The sequence below is a fragment of the Eucalyptus grandis genome, chromosome 1 (genome assembly GCF_016545825.1).
Source record: "Eucalyptus grandis isolate ANBG69807.140 chromosome 1, ASM1654582v1, whole genome shotgun sequence".
Lineage (NCBI taxonomy): Eukaryota > Viridiplantae > Streptophyta > Magnoliopsida > Myrtales > Myrtaceae > Eucalyptus > Eucalyptus grandis.
Window position 1 is genome coordinate 31247836 of NC_052612.1, and position 23406 is coordinate 31271241.

At 37.8% G+C, this 23406-nt stretch overlaps 1 long non-coding RNA gene across 1 annotated transcript in view; it reads right to left on the bottom strand.

The window, feature by feature from the left end:
* Positions 1 to 15919: 15919 nt before the first annotated feature.
* The window catches only part of LOC120292167, a 16064-nt gene continuing 8577 nt past the window's right edge, over positions 15920 to 23406 (bottom strand). The window contains exons 2-3 of the long non-coding RNA XR_005549912.1: positions 19960 to 19962; positions 15920 to 15937 (exon numbers count right to left, since the gene is read on the bottom strand). This is a non-coding gene — a long non-coding RNA (uncharacterized LOC120292167). The remainder of the gene's footprint in view (positions 15938 to 19959; positions 19963 to 23406) is intronic.

Below are 23406 nucleotides of genomic sequence, written 5' to 3' on the forward strand. Positions count from 1 at the left end.
TTTTAACGAAATACCTTGACAAAGGATGTGAAGGACCATTTGTTGATTTTCCAATGAGAAAATTAATGAGAAAATAAATATGTAAGATTGGAGAAAATTGTGTCCAGCCATATAAAAAGGTATGTAAGATTGGACCTCTTCACGGCTGCATCCGAAATTGTAGGTTTCATGACTTAAATAATTACTATATTTTCAGCTCCTCGTGAGTAATGTTAGTTGTGCCCTTTGTCGATTAGGTGAGGCCTTGCTTACCGACGCTCAATTGTTCTTATTCTACGATCTAGTTTTCCTTTCGTATTTTTCACTAAAACTAATCACCTTATCACTGGTTGCACTTACTGATTAAGAGCTTGCTTCCGCTGCATCTTGCTTTGTCTCTTTAACCTGAGTTGACGCTTAAAGTCGGTTTTTTTTTTTAGGTCAACAGTACCGTAGATTCAATATAGTCAAAATAGCATTGAACGTGGTGATGGGACACACACCGAAGAAGAGGTTGAACGTGGAACTCCAGTTACAGTTAATTAGTATGGCATGGCAAGAAGACCCCGAAATAGCATTGTCACGAAAGATTAAGTGGTGATGGGCATGAAGAATCTTGACACTTCCCTATGAGCTTCCATACGAGACTCTGCAATCCCTTGGCATGTATTCGAACGATGACATCTCGTTGATTAGGAAAAAACTCAGGCAACAAAATGTGCCAATCTTTCGCAAGGCAAGTGCTACAATTTAAGTGTGTCGTGGACGCAAGCTAAAACTGTGGGTGATATTCTTGAACAGCATCGGTCTCTTGGATTTCCTACGGACCATGGCGTTGGAATTCGGGCCAATGATTCATGTTTGGCCACGGTCGAACTATATTCGAGGATACATTGTGACGTTAAATGCGAGCAATGACTCTAAGCTGATTGACTTTAATCCAGTTAATTGCAGTTGGCCAAGTGAAATCGTTACAACAAATTGTTACAAATTTGATGAGAAAGTACTCCCATCGTAGAAAATTGCTATGCATGGATGTCTATTATAATGTCATCTCGATATGTTGTTACTTTAATTTTTCGGTTGTTCAATTTCTTAAATTTGATGGAGTAAAAATCCAATCTCTTGCTCAAGATGCCATTCCCTTTGAGAACTTGGGATTGATTTGGGAGCTCACCTCAACGATCCAATATTGAGTTTGCGTTCCTTTCTCGATTGTTGGTCCTTTTTTAACACACAAGCACTGGATTCATTTCAAAGTTTTCGATTAAGTGAAGACGAGCAACAATCAACATGGTACGCCTCGTAGTTTCATTTCAGTAGTTTTAGCCCGTTCAATTGGCCCAAGTTAATGTCAGGGTTCCAATCTCTTAGTTTTTCTTTTTTTCAGTAAGTATCATCCAAAAACGTGAACTTTAATCCTGTCATTATTACATTGCTTTATATCACCTGTTTGCATTAGTATGATATCCTCAAATGTCAGATTCGTGACAAGGTGACCCCGACAAGCTAACTCTATGGAAATATATATCCAACAGCTGTCTCATAAAATGTCCTCATTATGCACTAATTCCATTTTCCAAAATCTATCTTCGTAACATTTTTGGTAGGGTCGCTAATATATTAATAAAAGAATCCACACATTCACGTCCATTTCCTCTTAAAAAGAAAACCAAAAAGGCAGAAAAGATCTCAGATTTGTTCCTATATATGAGTAAAAATAAAAAAACGAGACCTAATTACTTTCTCTCCCAATGATGCCTATAAAATGCGCCATCCTACACACAAGATTCATTCGGATATAAATTACGTCTGCAATAGAGCCGATTGAACCTGATGGAGAGGAGTTCATCATCCAAGATAGCTCTCGCGCTCATGCTCGTCTCCGTTTTGCTGTGGGCAAGTCTGCCATCTTCAATGGCCGCGTCTGGTGAGTGCGTGATTAACGACGATTGTCGCCCCTTTTGCCCCTCAGGCAATGGATTTTGCTTCAATACCGAATGCAGTTGCTTGGACGGGACGCTGCCGAGTTCCAATAGCCGTTACCGCCTTCGAAAAATAAACACTCCTTGATGATGCCATATGAGAACTTTTACTTACTTGGATTCATACTTATGTCTCTATCATGAAATAAAATATTATCACTCGATGATAATTAAGTGAATTATCGTTCCTCTCTTTGTGATTTTGCCGCACTTTTGATCCGTAGAGAAATAACTGCACAGATCAAGCGAATTTTTGCGCCTTATAACTAACAAAACTCATGAAATTTATCTGAAAGCAACCTAAAAATAACTTTGCTGACATATACTCCTAAATTGTACATTAGTACATGGATGCTTCAAGTTTCAAATCGTCTTCTCAAGGAATAGTTTCTATGGAGCTTTCAAGAGCACCAAGCCCGAGGTGGCTACTGAGGCGTGGCGTAGAGAGGGTAGACGCTCGCAGTAAGTTCCTAATTCCAAAAAAAAAGGCACAAACTTTAGATTGAGTGGCAAATATGGCAAAAAAAAAAAAATTGTCACATAAAAGAACACAAACTTTAGGTTCGGTGACAAATTTGCCCCAACTTTTTATTGCCTTGAAAAAAATCACCAACTCTCACTTAGTTCGCAAATCTGGCTCCCTTTAACTTAGATTCATTGATTGTCCATAGCAATAAATCTATGTGCATTTGTTGACCAGATGCAAAACATTATTCATTGTTTCCTTGTTTGAGCCACAGCTTGAAGAATAGCAGTAAAGCTACTCATTGTTTCTTACACTTTACTGGAAAATCAGAAAGATCTCCAGATTAAATTTCTTTGGTTAGACTTTGCCGCTTTGTCGTAATATGAAGTTGTAGACCACCGCCTATTAAAGAGACACCATGGATGAAATCTGCCAACCTCACGACTAGAACCTTTTTTGAAACAAAGTTGACTTCAGATAGAGAGTTAACGGTAGGGGCCAGATTTGGAATAAGGTAAAAATTTGTGATTTTTTACGAGATACAAAAAGGTTGAGGCTAGAATTGTCATTCGACTTAAAGTTAGTACTTTTTGACAAGACAACAAAAAGTTTAGGCTAATTTTGTTACTCCACTTAAAGTTGGTGTCTTTTTACGAGATAAAAAAAGTTCAGGCTAGATTTATCACTTGACCTGAAATTGGTGTTTTTTTTTTTTTTTTTTTTTTTTGGAATTAGCCCCATAGTAAGAGATAGAAAGTTCAGCAAACATCTCAGGAGCCACTACTAACTTACAGTCGGAATGGGCCTCGACGAAAGAGGGGAAGCAATGGCAGAAGCCATAATTCATATTTGCCGCACTCTTGTCTTATTAGTCTTTTGTCTTGCTCGATTTAATCAAATTAAAGACTTTGTTAGACGATAGAGTATATCCCCGGGCACATGTATAGGTGTTGGCATCTTAAAACCCCAACTCTGGAATTTTCTGATCCAAGTAACATTGAGTTTGTTTGGATTCCAAAATCTAATGTTCAAGCTTTAAAGCTTATTCTAGAACTTACCATTACACTCGTTCACGGGGTTCGCATGTTCTCCGGGACACCCTTTTAAATCAATGGAAGAGTGGTTGGACAATCAAGATTTTCATTTAGATAAAAAATAAATAAATTATGATTTTAAGTCATCAAAAGTATGTGAAGAATTTTAATTAGATGTTCTAAAGTTTTGGATGATATCTCCACAATAATTCAAAAGAAGAAAAGCTCACGAGTACTCTTGTGCTCTTTATTTAATAATATAACATGGTGAATAATCACTTCATAGTGGGCAGGACGTCTATATATATCATTGAATCAATTGAGCAACTCAAAATTCTAATTTCTTTACATATGATTGTATCGGGCATTTGTGGGATTTGATCCCAAATTTGGGTGCACCTTTTTTGCCAATTTCACTAGTACTTTGTTCAAATATATACAAAATCCTCATTTGTTCCCTCATCGATAAAACCTAAATGATGCAATTGTTTCGACGGGATGCCGCCGGGTTGCAGCCTTCGAAGTGTAAACACTCCCTGATGAAGTCAAATGAGAATATCTACGTACTTTGATTCATACTTATGTCCCTATTATGAAATAAAACATGATTATATGATGATTTTTTCGTGAAAGATGGCTTCTCTCTTCATGATATTGCTGTACTTTTGTATTGCTTATAAGTGATTGCCCAGTTAACTTATTTTTCTCGGCATGTATAGCTAAGAAAATTGATGAACTTTATTTGACAAAACCGAACAACAACGTCGCTGAAAAGTATACTCTTTTTCAAGAACAGCTTAGTCTTAATCATATTTATCAATAATAAAAATTCTCGCGTTAATTCACTTTTGTAAACCTTACGAGCAAGCATATTTCAATTTTGCACGAAATAAAGGCATCAGTCGTGAAGAATTTCCATTAGTGAAGGATTGGCAATGTTTTGATGTTGGAACACTAAAATTTTGTTCGTTGGAATCAATCGATTGGCTCTCAAATTCTGATTTCTCTAATTACATAGATTTTATGTGTTCACAAATATGAGCTTATTAGAGATTGAAACATCTAAAGCATGGATTACTTGCAAGGTCATTCAACATATTTTCGGTATCTATCATAGACCATTGTCTTGGACTAAGTATAAAAAAAGTTCCAAGTCTTATACTGAAAGAATAGATTAGTATTATCTTTTGGGGGATCATACACAATTTCACTTTGGGAACAAAGTGGAGTATAGCTCTGGAGTTTCCCTCTCTAACTCTAACTATAACTGGCAAATCCAGATACTGAATCGTGAATTTAAATCATAAATTCACGAATACCAAATCGAGAATCCAATTGTATAAATGCGGTAACACAATTTCAATAAACTTTTTTTTTTGCCAAATACGTGTATACTTTGCATCAAGAATCAATGCAATTGTTTCTCGGCAATGCTGCTGAGTTGCATTAGCTGTTACCGCCTTCAAAGCAGAAACAGTCCTTGATGAAGCCATATGAGATTATCTAATTACTTTGATTCATACTTAAATCATTCCGAAGATCACTCATAGAGAACTTTTAAGTTTGATATAAAAATTTTCATGATTGATTAGTAAGTAGAGGTCATACTTTTAAAATTTGAAGAAAAAGAGATGATAATCTGCACCCTATTGAATTGATGCCACCGATTGATAATCGACTGTCAATACTCATCCTGAGCTAATCTGAATTTCTTTCATTGTAAAATAAACGGATATTAATTTTATAATCTTTAACAAGATAACATTACGCCGTGCATTTGTTTAATATGTTGAGCCCGTTGGTTATAGGTGTGCCTGAACTATAGTTGTTCTGAAATTATACTGCGAAGTGTTGTTATATATAATTAACAAGTGATATTCTTAATTTTGATATTACTTTAAAACCTGTAAAACAGGTCTTGTTTGAAAAGATTTGCCACGAGCTCATTAAATGGAAGAGGGAATAATTTGGTAGAAAAAAAGTGCTTTGTGGGTGAAATAAAAGATCTTTTATCTATTATGCATTCTATCTAAATCTTAGCGATTTAAAGTTGTGTAACTTTACATGCACATAAATGGACTTACATGAATGTTAAAAACTATATTAGAGACGTGGACAATACGGCGTTAAGAAAATCCGTGTGGACATATGACGAGAGCAGAACAAATTTTGGTTCATCAAAGAAGTTACTTTTGGAAATAGATAGCTTCCTTATACATGAAGTATATTTTGTAGCCACTCGCATAGGCATTATATGTAACTGCCAACTGCTAGTATAAAAATTCAACCATGCATGCCCGTAAGTGGATGGCCGAGACTTGGAGACCTAGTCCAATTTCAAGCAAGATAAGTGTCGGTTCGCAAAACTTGCAAAACCATTTAGGTCATAACTCTTGCATGTGATTGAATTTGATCGCCCAATAGGCAATAACATCATTGACATAATTCGCCCAACAGCTAATTAAAAAAAAGGGTCTTGTTATTTGTTTTCGATTGACTTCAGGTAAATACACATAAAAACAAACGTTTGAATTTTTACTTCATCAATTACACATACCACGAGATATGTAATATATATATATATATATGTATGTATGTATGTATGTATGTATGTATGTATGTATGTATGTATGTATGTGTGATTGCAAAAAAAGTGCCTTGAGACATTCGTTAATAAAAATTAACTTAAGAATATCCTTCAAATATAGTGAAAATCACTGTCATGCGAGGACGAAAACTTGAGAACTACAATTTCAACTTTGACTAAGTTTATTTTCGTGAAAGTGATTAGATCGACTTCCTTTAAAGTTTGACTTTCTCATTGTTACATTTAGTGAGGTCAATTTTGTTGTTTAAAAATGTACCAAGGAGGGATGATCGGTTCTCTATCCGGTCCGGACTGGTTCCGTGAAGCCTATCACTTAGCCAAAAAAATTCAAAAAATTTAAAAAATACTAGAGTTTTTACTATTTTACGGTTTTGCTACTATTTTCAAGAAATTAAAAAATATTTTTTTTCAAAAAAGAGTCAGTCTGGTTCGGTTCTCTCCTTTCCCCCGCCCTTGCCTCCTGGGGAATCAGGAAACGGACCGAAAATCATTGGTTCCATCTTATGGAATCGGGAACTGGACTGATCCCCCTGTTAACAATTTGGTCCGGTCTAGGCGATTCCTGATTTGCACGGTCCAACATGCTTACCCTAGTAACAATCGTCATAACATAGAATTTCTTGGGTTTTCGAATTAGTCCATGCTTAGAATATTTATGGTAAGACTTTGCAAATTTGAGCCAAAACTTTGAGATAAGTGGGGTCAATTGATTAATACTTAGAATATTATACTAATGATCGAATACTTACTGTTTGATTGCTACCCTCTTATAAAGCGGTGCCGCCATTGGACATAGCCCTCGGGAAAGAAAGAAGGGGGAGGGGTTGGGGGCACGGGGGTGTTGGGTTTGGAGACTTTCTTTTTTCGGATGGGGTTAAAGTTCGCTAATTAGTTAGGGTTTTTTCGGATGCGAAAATTCTAATAAGAGAAAAATAATCTCAGATAAAAAAGTAATTATATATTTTCGTCATCAATATTACAAAGAGGTACCATTTACTTTTCAACTAAGTATCCTGCACATAATACAGGGTTAATATAAGCTCAGCATCACATATATTTTGATCGTTTACTCACATATTTTGAAATTTTAGATTCTAAAATCAAATGTGCTAACTTTAAGGCTTATTCTAGAACTTACCATTATGCTGGTTCGTAGGGTTTGCATGCATGTTCTCCGGGACACCCTTAGCATAGGATGAGGTTAATAAATGGAAGATAGGTTGGACAATGAAGATTTTCAGTCAGATAAAAAAAAATCAAAATTTTAAGTTATCAAAAGAATGAGAAGAATTTTAATTAGATACTCTAAAGTTCTGGATGATATATCCCCATAATAATTCAGCAGAAGAAAAGCTCACGAGTACCACAGTGCTCTTTATTTAATAATTTAACACGGTGAATATAATCACTTCATAATGGGCATGACCTCTATATACACCATGGAATCAACTAAGTAGCTTAAAATTACAATTTCTTTAATTACATAGATGTGGCCGGTCATTTGAGGGATTTGATCCCACAAATATGAACATATTAGAGGTTGAAACATCAAGAGCATAGATTACATGCAAGGTCATTCGATATATTTTCAGTATCATAGACAATTTTCATAGACTAACTATAAATAAAGTTCGAAATCTTATACTAAAACAAAATAGGTAAATATTATCTTTGGGGTACCATACGCAATTTTATAGGGAACTCTATGTGGCTTAAATCCCTGAAATTTTCCCTCTAACTCTAACTATAATTGTCAAATCGAGATACCGAATCGTATACTTAGATGACAAATTCACGAAAATCGAATTGCAAAATTTCAGCAAAATAATTATAATTTTTACCAAATATGTGTGTACCGTTTTGCCACAATTTCACTAATACTTTGTTAAAAGATCCACAACATTCACATTTGTTTTCTTGTCATGAGAACCTAAATGACGAAATAAATGATTAGATATGAAAAAATAAAATGTAATTACTTTTTCCCTCAATGACGCCTATAAAATGCACCATCCTACAACGCAAAGATTCATTCGGGTGAATACTACAGCTGCAGTAGAGCCGATCGATCGTGATGAAGAGGAGATCATCATCCAAGTTAGCTCTTGTGCTCGTGCTTGTATTCATTCTGCTGGGGGCAAGTTTGCCATCTTCAATGGCCGTGCCTGGTGAGTGCAGCAAGAATGAGGATTGTCGCGTCATCTGTGCCTCAGGCTGTGGACTTTGCAGTGAAACTGAATGCAATTGTTTTGATGGGACGCCGCCAGGTTGCAGTCGCCGTTACCACCTTCGAGGCATAAACACTCCTTGATGAAGCCATATAAGAATATCTACTTGTTTTGATTCATGCTTATGTCCTTAACATGAAATACAATATGATTATATGATGATATTTTTGTGAGATATTGCTCCTCTCTTCGTGATATTGCTGTATTTTCATTTTGCGTAGGAAATAATTGCACAAGTTAATTTAATGTTTTTTGGCTTGTATAACGAATATAACTCATGAACTTTATTTGACAAAACCGAAGAGGCTTAGCAAGTGCGTTTATATCGCATTTGCTATTGTCTAGAATAAACATTGAATAGACTATACTCATTATCAACAACAGTTAATGCTTGATCCTGTTCACTGATCATAAAAACACCTTGAATTAATTCAGTTTTGTGTACCATACGAGCAAACATATTTCGATTTTTCTCAAAACAAAGGCATTTGTCCGCCAGAATTTCCATTAGTAAAGCATTGTCTATGTTTTTATTTTGGAACATGAACTTCTTTGTTTGCTAGAATCAATGGGTTAGCTAAAAAAATCTGATTTCTCTAATTACATATGATTTGATGTTCACAAATATGAGCTTATTAGAGACTGAGACATGTAAAGCATGGATTAACTGCAAGGTAATTCAACATATTTTCGGTTATCATAGACAATTTTCTTGGACTAATTCTAAATGAAGTTATTAATCTTACACTAAAAAATTGGTAAGTATTATCTTTGGGGTGACATATACAATTTTAGTTAAGGAACAAAGTGGAATTTAGCTCTAAAATTTCCCTCTCTTACTCTAACTATAATTGGCAAATTGAGATACCGAATCATGAATTTAAATCATAAATTCATGAATGTGAAATCGAGAATCAAATTGTAGTAATGCGGTAAAATAATTTCTATAATTTTTTTGTCCAAATATGTGTGTACCGATGCAATTGTTTCTCAGCGACGTTGGGTTGTGTTAGCCCTTGCAACCTTCAAAGCATAAACACTCGAAATAAAACATGATTATATGATGATGACTAATTTGGATTTTTTTTTAAAACATAATTACTTTTATCATTTAGAAAAATTAGTCATGCCTAATTATTTTCGTAGATAATGAAATTTTTTTATCCATTTATTTTTGTAAAATCGTTGGAAAATGTTTTCGCAATCACATATTTATTTGAAACAAATGCACCCTTGTAATATTGTTCCTCCCTTTATGATTATATCGTACTTTTGGTTCACAATAGATATAGTTGCATAATTTAACTTAATTTTTTGGTCATTTATAACTAATGTAACTCATGAATCTCATAATAAACACGGTTTTCGAATAACCTTATGGTTTGATTTGGCAAAAGAGACCAGATGAAAGTGCGTGTTGTGGTGTAGTAGCCTTATGGTTTAGCTTGGTGAAAGAGACTTGGTTAGATGCTTGTAGTAACGAATGATATTTGAACGGAGGTAAGCGTTGGAGTAAGAGATTAGAATGGAGGTAAGCATTGGAGATTCAAGTCGAGACATGTTGATACATAATGATATTTGAATTAAGAGGAAGCAATCCTAACATTAAGCTCACACGTGGGTGAAAAATATTAAGATGTTAGAAAAAGTCTCACGATGGAAAATTGGTCTTTTGTAAAGTATTTAATATATCATAATTGGAAACATGTTGATGCAAAAGAAAACCTGAGCTAAAGAGGAGCAAAGCTAACACTAAGATAACATGTGAGGGAAATATTATTAAGATGTACGTGTGAGGTAGATTAAAATAAAAGTTACTGTCATGAGACAAACAACTAAGTGAATTTGTGGTGAAACATAGGAAGCAAATTTACAAGATCCCTTTGTCCTATCACCTGAAGAAATCTATAATCTCAATGGCCCTGTTAGAAAAAGCAGCCAAGAACCACATTACCTTGGCTAATGACGAAACCTTACATGCCACAATCAATGAATGAGCAAAACATATATGCAGGATTATTCCCTAATTGGGCCTGATTACATTCATGAAATACCTGATTCAACTTCGTGAAACTCAAAGGGAGATGAGGCAAGGAAAATATAGATTTTCATCGACAATCTTCCGGATGGACCCGACAACTTCAATCTTGCCCCCGAAAAATCTTTCTAGATTGCCCTACAGCAGGTATATTTGCAAGATTTTCGCGAGATAACAACTGAAAATCTGTGATTGTAGGCAAGCAATCATGTTGTCGAAATCTCTCGTTTACGGTAGAGCTCTTTCTCGCGACATGCTCGAGTCTTCTTCATTCCTTCCTCTAAATTTCCTTCCTGTTCTCGTTTCTTCTTCTGTACTTTACGTTCTGGTTGCATCACCTCCGATTCTATTTAATTTCATCCTTGTTGATCTCTGTCTTCTTGGCTTGACTTGCATGTGAAGTTTCTAGCCTTCCCCTGTTGTCATCGAAGTCTTTCTCTTCTTCTCCACCCCTTCAGTTTGCTATTGGTATTCTTAATTTGCCTTGTTTTCACAGTTTTAGTGTCGCATGTATTCGATCCTTGACATGCAACCCAAGATAGTTTGTTTTCTGAACTGGGTTTCTGTCAATTAAACCATATCAGTGACTTGATGTCACGCCCTGATCCTCGGGCACGCACACATCCTTCTCACTAGGTTGATTTTATAATGCGATATCCGAGGACTATGTATCGCCGACCCTTTCATTTATTAAGCACATGCGGAAGCAGTTAAAATCCCCAGACAATAAAACAATGGGATAGAAAAGCAGGGCCATATTTTTAATATTGAAATTTATAACCAAACTTTTGTACATAACACAAACCACTTCATAACTATTCACATCAAAATGAAAATTTCAAAAGAAGATAGAGCTTCAGTTCACCCGGCCGTACTCAAGGCCCCTCTTGGGATTATCTTCTTCTCCCAAAAATCCTTCTCGAGACTCCTCCTCCTAATCTCCTCAGCGGGGTCCTGAAATGATTTCCCCAAACCGGGATGAGACTACGTCTCGCGAGTTCTACCCCACTAAGGCCAGATTAGTAAACTATTATACTACAGGCTACCTAAACACGCACAGGGCAGAGGACTTACCTTGGCCTCAGATCCCACCTGCAAGTCAGTACAATTCACAATAGGTGTGACATCCAAAATTTTGGGTTTTAATTTCTACTGGATAAATAGGGCCATTTTCGTTCAATTGAAGCCATGGATTGTGAAATGGGGATGCAAGTGGGCTACATTGGTAAGGGAAAAATACCAATTGGAATGATGAGGTGTTGGATAAATTAATGGGGGCCAATTTGATTTAATTCAAGAGGAATTAAGGCTCAATCGGAAAGAAAACCTAGCAAAATTCGTATGCCACCTCTACTCCCACATTTTGGCCTATCTAAAGCTTCTAGAAGGGGCATTTTTGGCAAGGAAAAGAGAGTGGAAGACAGCTGGTTCGGCTGACCTAAAGAGAGAGAGAGAGAGTGAGAAAAGAAAGGAAAAATTGAGTTTTCTTCCTCCCTTCTCTCCTCCTCCGTCGACGGACCCCCCCTTTCTTCCTCTTCTCTTCGGTGGCTCGGCACCATGGAAGCCGAAGAAGCCGAAGAAGCTCCGCCCGTCGCCGCTTCTCGCCGCCGTCGTTGCCCACCAAAGCCGGAGCCGCCGCCGCTGCTCCACGGTCGTCCGCGCATCTCCGCCCTCTCTCCTTCCTCCGGTTCGAACAACCGACCAGCAGGAGCGAAGCAACGATCGGCGTTGCTTGAAGGAGCTGCGGTCGCGCCGCACGCCGCCTCGCCGTTCCCGCCCCGCGTCGCCTCGCCGTTCGCCGTCCCGTGCTCGCCCGCCTTGGCCTCTCCCTCGCTCAGCCCTCGTTTCAGCGAAGTTTCAGATCTGGTGGAGCCCGCCGAGCCGTCCACCCTCCTCCGCCACCGTGAAGCCTCGCCTTGGTTCGGTTCGGCCCCTCCGTCCATTTCCGACCCAACCCAGCTCCGGATCCGCCCTCATTCGCCTTTAACCAGCCGCGCACAGAGAGTGCAGGAAATGGGTTTCCAGCTGGTTCGGGCTCGTTTTGGGTCGTTCCCGGCCCGAACCCGAGGCCCGCTTTGGGAACAATCGTTCCTCGCGTCGCCGCCGTCGGATTGATCCGATTTGCGCGCGATTTGGTGAGTAATCTCACTAATCCTGAATTAGTTGGCTAATTATGCTTTAGGTTGGTTTAGTTTTAATTAATTATGTTTAGGTTGTTAGATTAGAATTAATTAGCAATTATTAGTCAATTGTGATGCAATTTAGATAAATTGATTGCGTAATTAGCAAGTAGACGTGGTCTACTATTTTATTGAAGGCATCTCGGGAATTTTCGGACCCCTAATTGAGCTTCAATTTGGTGATTCGGGCCTAAGTGAGATTTTTGGCATTTAAATATTAATTATTGGAATTAAATTAAATAATTATTTATTTTCCGAAAATTTGAGGGAGATGGTCTGGAACCGGAATATTATGCTGATGATCGTGGCGAAGTCCGTTTATTTGATCGGACTTTATTTTAAGCTAAATTGAATTTTTAATATTAATTAATTTTGAAATTAATTAAATAATTATTTATTTCCTGAAAAATTCAACTGGGATGGCCTGTGACCAGAAAATTATGCTGATGACCGTGGTGAAGTCTGTTTATTTAATCGGGCTTTATTTTGGGCTAAATTGAGTTTTTAATATTAATTATTTAATTCTAGAAATTAATTAATTAATTATTTATTTTTCGGAAATTAAGTTTGAGATGGCCGATGACCGGAATTTCATGCGATTGTCATGGTGTGGTTCGTTTATTTATTCGAGGCTTAATTTGTGAGAAATTGATTTATTAGTGATTTTAGGATTTATTCCTAAATTGAATAATCTTTGGTTATTACTTGAAGAATAACCGGGCATCGGTTGATAATGCCAATATATTGAAAAAGTTGCCGAGTGGGGCCGTGATACCACTACATATGATATTGCCGAGTGGGGCCGTGATGCCACTACATGCCGAGTGGGGCCGTGATACCACTACATATAGCATTGCCGAGTGGGGCCGTGATGCCACTACATGCCGAGTGGGGCCGTGATGCCACTACATATAGCATTGCCGAGTGGGGCCGTGATGCCACTACATATGATATTGCCGAGTGGGGCCGTGATGCTACTAAATCTAAGAAAATTGCTTGGTGGGGCCATGATTACCACCTATAATTAAGTTGTGTCCTAAGGACCGTGATTCATAATTGGGAATTGAATTGGAATAGTTGAAATGACCGGAAGTGGTCTTGTTGATATGTAATCGACTGTGTCGATTGATCATTGCTTGATCCGATGTTGTGAATGGGCGATTGATTGGAAATGACCATTAGATGGTCGATTGACTTGTAATCGACTAGGTCGATTGATCGATTATTCGATCCGAGTGTGACTTGATGTGATTCATTGCCTTGGTTGGATGTTGTGAATTGAATGATTGAATGGAGATGATCATGAATGGTCTTCCTGGCATATAATCGACTAGGTCGATTTGATCGATGCTTCGATAAGTGATCTGATTGCTTGGGTGCCTATTATGAATTGTACTAACTTGCAAGTGGGATATGAGGCCAAGGTACGTCTTCTTTTGGTTATTGAAATAGCTAGTACGAGTACCTAGAGGGGGGTGAATAGGTATATAAAAGAAATTTCTCGAAGCTTGCACGATATTTAAACAATTAAAGAATTTGCAACAGTTAAAAATTCAATCGCAAGACTGAGTAAAGGAAAGAGAGAATTGAACACTCGGTTTATAGTGGTTCGGCTTGATTCAAGCCTACGTCCACTCTTTCGCACCGACGGCCGATTGGCTGGATTCCACTATGATCAAAGAGTTGTTACAGTGTTGATCTTCCTTGATTTCTAGGTGTAGATGATCTACCACACTCGCTCAAGGCGTTACCAAGTATAAACACTCTCGTGTACAATTTCGCTCGTCTGACTAACAATCAAGGATCTTCGGACTCTGGAATTTTTCTATCAATCACACACTTAAAACAACTAGAACATCTTCCTTTATATTCCTTCATGCCATCATAGCCGTTGGCACTTACCAAAGGAATTCCTCCAATCTACCCGTTGGACGGAATCAATCAAGAAGATCATCCGAGCTATTTAAGGAATCGATGATAGCCCATCAATCCTGTTCGCCCATACAATCAGGATCTCGGTTTCCAAGAATAGAATAATCCAAGATTATTTCGTCGACCATCGGATCTTCAATTGATCTTAGATAAGAATTAAAGAATCCGAAATGATTATCCAACCAAAGAATCTATTCCGGAGGATAGAATCAAATCCTCAACCATAAACCTCGACTTTGGATTTTCTTCAACACCGGATTAGAAAGACTGTCAGTGAGAATAATTTTGAGTCTTGAGTCTTGAGTCTTGAGTCTTGAGTCTTGAGATAACAAAGTCTTGAGACTATAAAAGCTTGAGACTTTAACTATCGATATCCAGACTTAGACTGATAGAAATGTTTTGTCGCTTCAAAATATTCGGAAAGATTTCTCCAACAATCTCCCCCTTTTTGATGGTGACAAAACTTTCTTGAAGATTTGAACAACTTTGACCTGCAAAAACATTTCTCAAGCAATATGGCTAACTCATAAAGATTAATAAACAACCAGACTCTGCATCCACAGCAAATTGGTTAGTCTTTCATGAGTAATACCATGTAACAATACTTGATATAAATGCAACCAGTCAAGCATCAAAATCCACAACTAATTCAGTCTAACACTCAAGTTCAAGTTCTCAAGTCATACTCAAAAATAAACATAAACACAAAAGTCACTTCAAATAAAGTTTTAAAATAATGTTTGTTCAAATTGGTTCTCCCCTTTTGTCATCATTAAAAAGAGGGTGAGAAAGGAGTCATGTACGCTTGGGAATGCGCACGATCTGGAAATCCCCAATTGACTGGACTACTCCTTCGAGCTTCTTCAGATCTTCTCGCAGATGAGCTACCTCTTCTCTCTTCGCATTGGCTTGAAGTTGCAGAGCAAGGTCTTTGTATTTATCTTCCAGAGAGACTGAAGATGCTTGTCCAAAGATGCTTCAAAGCTTGGATTTCACAGTCCAGAATATATATATCGATTACGCATTTTAAGAATATTCATGATACTACGAAGATCTACAGAATCATCCGTCGTGTACCGGCATTGGCTTTCTCGGATGGTGTGTGTGCGACGATGGCGCTTCGAACGATCCGGCAGATTTGGAATCGTCGTATCATCTTCTTGAGCAATTGAGAGACCGAACGTCTTCCGGGTCTTCCGGAGATTGTCTTAGATCTTCACGAGCATGAGGTGGAGACCTCTCTTGCTCGCTAACTCCCCTGTCTCTAGGACATCGAAAGGGGAAGAGTGATGATCATGCTCTTGATTTCCTTTTCTCCATTTATCAGCAGACTGTTCTTTTTCTTCTTCCTCAACTTCTTTCTCCTTCTCTCTCTGTTCTTCTTCTTCTCTGCTCTGCTGAAGTTCTGTCGGATAAGACACAAAACGTCTTGTTCTTGTTAGTGCTGGAATAGTGGGATCTTCATTATCTTCATCCTCATCCTCATCCTCGAATAAGAGTTCTTTTCCTCTTTTCGAAGAAGCACCAATGGCCTTCTTTCCTTTCCCTTTTGAAGGTGATCGGACTGGAGATTTCACTTTGAATTTCTCCATTGCCTTAGAGAGTTCTTGAGACGCATCTTCATTAACATTTTCAGCCCTACCACCATCTTATCACACGGTCGAACACAAAAAGTATGTGGCAGTTCAATATTCAGATGTCTGAAGATCTTGGTCACCAGACCAGGATAAGGCAATTGTCCTTTGTCTTTTGACACCATTCGTACATATGGAAAAGAATAGTGTGCGGGAGAGAGAACTTTCGTCCTGAGTTGATTGCATACATCAACTTTGCTTGAAAAGAGACACGAAGTCTTTGAAGTAGACTTAGGTCTCGAGACAATTGATCACAATCTTGTGAAGCACAATGTTGATGGCATTCATCCTGGAATAGATAATTTTCTTATCTACATCCCTATCTTTGACAAGATCCGAGTAGTTCGAGCGGTGAGACTTTGATTGGGAGATAACGTCCCCGTTCAACTCCAACTATGTCCGCCAACATATTCACATCTACCACATAGACTTTGTCTCGAACACTTGAATGAAATTCTATTCGCATCCAAAAAGCTAAGATTTGAATAGAAATAAGCGGTCGATGATCATACCCGTCTCAGAGTCGGAGAAAGTCTCAAGTTGAAGCAAATTCAACTTCTCTCTTAGGTTCAAGTTGATGGAATCCAGAAGTCAAAATCGACACTTCTAGGGTTGATTACCCCTCTTTTCAACAGATCGTAATACACTTTTTCCGATCCTTGGATTTAAACAAATCCATCCGATTTCCTTTCACCTTTGCCGCCACACCCATTTTAGGTTTAAATTCAAGGAACATTTTGTCATCATCGTTCCGTCAATCAGATTTTGTCCCGGCATACGAGGATCTCTTGGAATGTTCGCAAGTGCTTCCTCTCGCTTTTCCTTTCGGGGCAATTCCCCATTCCTCCATTTTCTTCAGAAAAGATACTCATTCCCATAATTTTTGTCCTTAAGGAAGTCATCTATATAGTTCAATGGAGTACTGTGCTTTTCAATGCACGATAAAGAGTATACAAAAAGGAGGGCTTTTGAACTCTTACTGGGTCGGCATCCTCGATTATCTCTTCTTCCAGATTGTGACTTGCACTTTGTGGGGCAGGAGATGCTGAATGACGTGGAGGAGAGCGAATCGGACTCTGTCGCTGACTTGGTAAGTCTTCTTCCTCAGTGAGATCGAAATGTGTCGGTCCCTTCTTCATTCTTTGTGGTCCCCTGTTTGCGATTCTTGATGATTTCCTCGAAGACGACATCTTTCTTTGTCTATTGGAGGATTCCTTCACTTGCTTTCCCAAGAAAAATGACCACTTTCTCGACGATGAACAAAGAGTAGAAACAGTATCGAGAGGAGAGTGCTTTTTAGGGTTTTGAAAATTGGGGAAAAAAAAAACTGTATATATATAACTCAGTTTTTGAAAAAGGAAGTTCAATCGGTGCAAGGAAAGTGAACGATTACTTCTTTTCAAAATCGATAACGCCAAAATTATTAAACAAAAGATCGTACCTTTTCGAGTTAATTATAACTAAATGACAATTAGTACCTTTTAGATGAAATACAACTTACAGTCTTTAGCCATGAATGTCTGAGTCTCAGGACTTAGAGTCTAAGAGATCAGAGTCTTAGAGTTGGTGAGTCTCTAGACTTTAACTTCTTCAAGCTTCAAAATGTTGAGTCTCGAGCGGATAAAGTCAAACTGATTCTTCTCCAAAGGCTTTGTGAATATGTCCGCTAGTTGACTTTTGAATCAACAAATTGAATCGAGATTTCTCCATTTTGAATATGATCTCTAATAAAGTGATGTCGAATCTCAATATGCTTTGCTCTTGAATGAAGGATTGGATTTTTGGTGAGATTTATCGCACTTGTGTTGTCACATCTGATTTCTGTGCATGAGTCTTCAATGCCAAAGTCTTGTAGCTGTTGTTTTATCCATAGAATTTGCGAACAGCAGCTTCCAAGAGCTACATACTCGCACGTCGTTGAAAGAGCTACGGTGCTTTGCTTCCTCGAAAACCAAGACACCGTTCGTTTCCAAGTAGTTGACAAGTTCCGAAGTGCTCTTTCTATCGACTCGCAACCGGCCAGATCTGCATCTCGAGTATCCTAAAAGATTAAAGTCTCCCCTCTTTGGATACCAAAGACCGATGCTTGAAGATGAAGCAACGTATTTGATAATTCGTTTCACGGCAATGAGATGTGATTCTCTAGGATCTGATTGAAACCTAGCACAGATACAAACACTAAACAAAATATCAGGTCTAGAAAGCAAGTAAGATAAAGAAGTGAACCGATCATGCTCTGTACAGCTTTTGATCTACTTTCTTCCCTTCTTCATCCTTGTCTATCTTTTGAGAACATGACATTGGTATGTCGATCTTTTTGCATTTTTCCAATCCAAACCTTTTGACAAGATCATTCGCATATTTTTCTTGATGGATGAAAGTTCCTTCCTTCATTTGTTTCACTTGAAGTCCAAGAAAGAATGTTAACCCTCCCATCATACTCATTTCAAATTCATCCTGCATAGACTTAGAAAATTTCTTGCAAAGACTTTCATTAGAGGATCCAAAAATAATGTCATCAACATATATTTGAACAAGTAAAAAGTTTTTGTTTTCCTTTTTAATAAACAAAGTAGTATCTACTTTACCTTTGACAAAACCATTTTGTAATAAAAACTTACTTAGTCCGTCGTACCAAGCTCGAGGTGCTTGCTTTAGACCATACGAGCCTTTTCGGTCCGAAGACCGAGTCCGGCTTCTTTGGGTCTTCAAATCCAGGCGGTTGTTCCACATAAACTTCCTCATGGATAAATCCATTTAGGAAAGCACTTTTGACGTCCATTTGGAATAACCTGAAATTTTTGTAACAAGCAAACGCAAGTAATAGACGAATAGCTTCTAACCTTGCAACGGGTGCGTAAGTCTCGTCATAGTCTATTCCTTCTTCTTGCGTATACCCTTTGGCCACGAGTCTCGCTTTGTTTCGTACGACTTTTCCTTTTTCGTTCATTTTGTTCCTGAATACCCATTTGGTTCCAATAACAGTTTTACCTTTTGGTTTAGATGTCAATTCCCAGACATCATTGATTTTGAACTGTCTTAGCTCTTCTTGCATAGCTTCGATCCAGCTTTCATCAGATAAAGCTTCTTCTATGCTTTTTGGTTCAATTTCAGAGATGAGAGCCACAGCACTAGATTCTTCATGCCTTTTTGATCTGGTGCGGATTCCTTCATTAAGTTCGCCAATAATAAGATCTTTGGGATGACTAGATTTGTGCTTCTAGTTACCGGAGTTGATGATCTCTTTCTTTATTTGATTCTCCATGAGCGTCTTGATGATGGACTTCCGAATCCGAGATGCTTCTTGAGATGTAGACATTTGAAGATCTAGAGCGGATTCGGTCTCTTCGTGCACCGAGTCCGGCCGGATTCATCTTGCACCGAGTCTTGGAATTTGACATTCATTGATTCTTCCTGACTGGCTTTTTTGTTGTAGACTCGTAGGCTTTGCTTGATGTAGAATATCCAAGGAAGATGCCTTCATCGATCTTTCTTCAAACTTACCAACTCGATCATTTGCATTTTTCAAAATAAAGCATTTGCAACCGAACACATGAAAGTATGAAACAATAGGCTTCTTACCTTTGAACAATTCATAGGGGGTTTTGTCAAGAATAGGTCTTAGAAAGACTCTATTTATAATATAGCAAGCGGTTGAAACTTGACTTCAGCCCAAAATCGTGAAGAAATTTTACTTTCAATTAAAAGTGTTCTAGCCATTTCTTGAAGAGATCTATTCTTTCTTTCCACAACTCCATTTTGCTCGAGTATACGGAGAGGAAAATATGTGATTAACACCAGATTTATCACGAATTTCGTAAAATCTTGATTTTCAAATTCACTTCCATGATCTGTTCTTATACTAGAAATAGCACATCCTTTTTCATTTTGAACCTTTTTAGCAAACTTTTCAAAGTACGAAAAGGTTTCGATTTATTTGCAAGAAAATATACCTGGGTAAAACGAGAGTAATCATCTACAATTACTAGACAATATTTCTTACCTCCAATGCTCGGGTTCTTGTTGGTCCGAAGAGATCCATATGAAGCAACTGTATTACATGATTAGTAGATACATGATTTATTTGCTTAAATGAATTTCTTACCTGCTTTCCCAGAATGCATGGAGTGCATAAGTCGACTTTTGGTATGGCGTTTAGGTAGACCTCGAACAAGCTGTTTTGAAGAGATTTTGGCTAATTGCTTCTTGTTGATATGGCCAAGTTTTCTGTGCCATAGAATTGCTTCATCTTGAATTGAGATTAAGCATTGTTCTTCATTTGGCTTTACATCAAGGAGGTAGATGTTTCCATGCCTTCGACCCATGAAAGACTGAGTCGAATCTTTGCTAATTCCAGAACATATGCCTTCTTGAAAGAAGATCTTGTAACCAGTATCACACAATTGGCTAATGCTGAGTAGATTGTAGTTAAGTCCTTCCACTAGAGAGACATTGCTTATTGTGAGATTTCCAATTTTCGCAATTCCGAATCCCACAATACTTCCTTTGCTATTTCCTCCGAATGAAACTTTTCCACCATTTACTTTAATAAGCTTTATGAAACATTTTGAGTCTCTGTCATGTGTCTTGAGCATCCGCTGTCAAGATACCACTTTACCTTCTTTTTGAGAGACCCGCATTCAAAAAGAGTCTCAAGCTTTCTTTGGTACCCAAATTTTCTTGGGTCCTTTCGTGTTAGTAGGATGAGCATTATTAGGCCATACTCTCTTAACAGCTTCCAAACCATAGGACACTCTTTTTCAAAATGATCCCGATTGTTACACTTAGAACACCTTAAGGCATTTCGACCTACAGGCTTTACAAAAACTCTTTTGAAATGATTTTTATAAGTCTCTCTCGATGGTCTTTTCTTAATTCTTTCTTTTACTTTCGGAAAATCAATCAAAGGGATTGTTTCAGCTGTCATACCTAGACCCGACTTATTAAAGTAAGGTCTTTGGATTGAAAGGACTTTTTCAAGTTTTCGGACCCTATTGAAAATTTCTTTGAAATATTTGATAAATCAGTTTTTAAGAAAGCATTTTCTTTTGAAAGATTGTCTTCACTTTCTTTAAGAGTAGAAACATTCAAGTCTAAATTTTTTACCTTTTCTTCTAAAATGTTTTCCTTTTGTTTTAAAACTGAGTTTTCCTTTTTAAGTTCGGAAATCCTTTTAAGAGAAGTCTTAAGACTAAAACATAACTCATCAATATATTTAGAGACTTTGACAGGGATTTTATAATCACTTACCTCAAATTCACCATCCGAGTCGATCCAGTCCGAGTCCGATTGCGCCATTAGACACGGGTTGGCATATTCCTCATCACTCTCTTCACACTCTGTATCGCTCCGGGTTTCGGCTTTAAGAGCTTTTCGAAATTTCTCAGCTTTTCCTCTTTTCTTTTCGAAGAGGACGGTTGGGTCGATGTGTCCCTTCTTTTTACATTCGAAGCAAACTACTTCTTTGTTTGGTTCCTCATCATCAACAGACTTGGTCTGTCTGTCTCGAGAACTTTGTTTCTTTGGGATGAACCTTCTGCCTTTTCTATTCAGTTTTCTGAATCTTCTTATCATGAGGGCGAGCTCCTCATCATCCATATCATCTTGAGAATCTGCATCATCGAATCATCATTTGATTTTAGTGCAATAGATTTCTTACCTCTTGGATCTTCGTCTTCATTAATTCGTTCCACTTCGTAAGACTGAAGAGTTCCAATCGGTTCGTCTACGAGATAATGGCATGATTCTTTGCGTCTCTCTTATTGAAGTCTTTATATGATTCCAATCCTTGGAGAGTCCACGTAGAAGCTTGTTCACCTTCATGGGATCAGAAATTTTTGTCCTTGGTTCTCAAGACCATTGACAATATCGTAAAACGACTAAACATGTCGGTTATTGATTCTCCGGTTTCATTTTGAAGGATTCATATTGACCAAGAAGAATGTTAATTCTGGTCTCCTTCACTCGATCTCTCCCTTCATAAGTGATATGTAACCTGTCCCAGACTTCTTTTGCTGTGACACAAGAAGATATTCTGTTATATTCAGTTGGTGACAAAGCACAATATAAAGAATAAATTGCTTTAGCATCGAGTGCTTGTCTCTTGTTTATTTCTTCTTGAGACATTCCGCTGGTTTCAACGGTTTCTTTTCCTCTTTCAGTGATTGATGCAGCAGCAGGAGTGATTCCTTTTTCCACTACGTCCCATTCCAGAGGATCCTTTGATCGTAGGAAAGCTTTCATCTTGTTTTTCCAGATGTTGTAATCCTTTCCATCGAAGTAGGGAGGTCTGGTATTGCTTTGCCCCTCCATCAGCCCGGTGCTAGCATACTAGCCATGGATCTTTTACTCAAGTAAAACACTTCAAACAAAGTAAGAACACGGGCTTTGATACCAATTGAAATAGCTAGTACGAGTACCTAGAGGGGGTGAATAGGTATATAAAAAAATTTCTCAAAGCTTGCACGATATTTAAACAATTAAAGAATTTGCAACAGTTAAAAATTCAATCGCAAGACCGAGTAAAGGAAAGAGAGAATTGAACACTCGTTTATAGTGGTTCGGCTTGATTCAAGCCTACGTCCACTCTTCGCACCGAACGGCCGATTGGCTGGATTCCACTATGATCAAAGAGTTGTTACGGTGTTGATCTTCCTTGATTTCTAGGTGTAGATGATCTACCACACTCGCTCAAGGCGTTACCAAGTATAAACACTCTCGTGTACAATTTCGCTCGTCTCGACTAACAATCAAGGATCTTCAGACTCTGGAATTTTTCTATCGATCACACACTTAAAACAACTAGAACATCTTCCTTTTATATTCCTTCATGCCATCATAGCCGTTGGCACTTACCAAAGGAATTCCTCCAATCTACCCGTTGGACGGAATCAATCAAGAAGATCATCCGAGCTATTTAAGGAATCGATGATAGCCCATCAATCCTGTTCGCCCATACAATCAGGATCTCGGTTTCCAAGAATAGAATAATCCAAGATTATTTCGTCGACCATCGGATCTTCAATTGATCTTAGATAAGAATTAAAGAATCCGAAATGATTATCCAACCAAAGAATCTATTCCAGAGGATAGAATCAAATCCTCAACCATAAACCTCGACTTTGGATTTTCTTCAACACTGGATTAGAAAGACTGTCAGTGAGAATAATTTTGAGTCTTGAGTCTTGAGTCTTGAGTCTTGAGTCTTGAGATAACAAAGTCTTGAGACTATAAAAGCTTGAGACTTTAACTATCGATATCCAGACTTAGACTAATAGAAATGTTTTGTCAGCTTCAAAATATTCTGGAAAGATTTCTCCAAC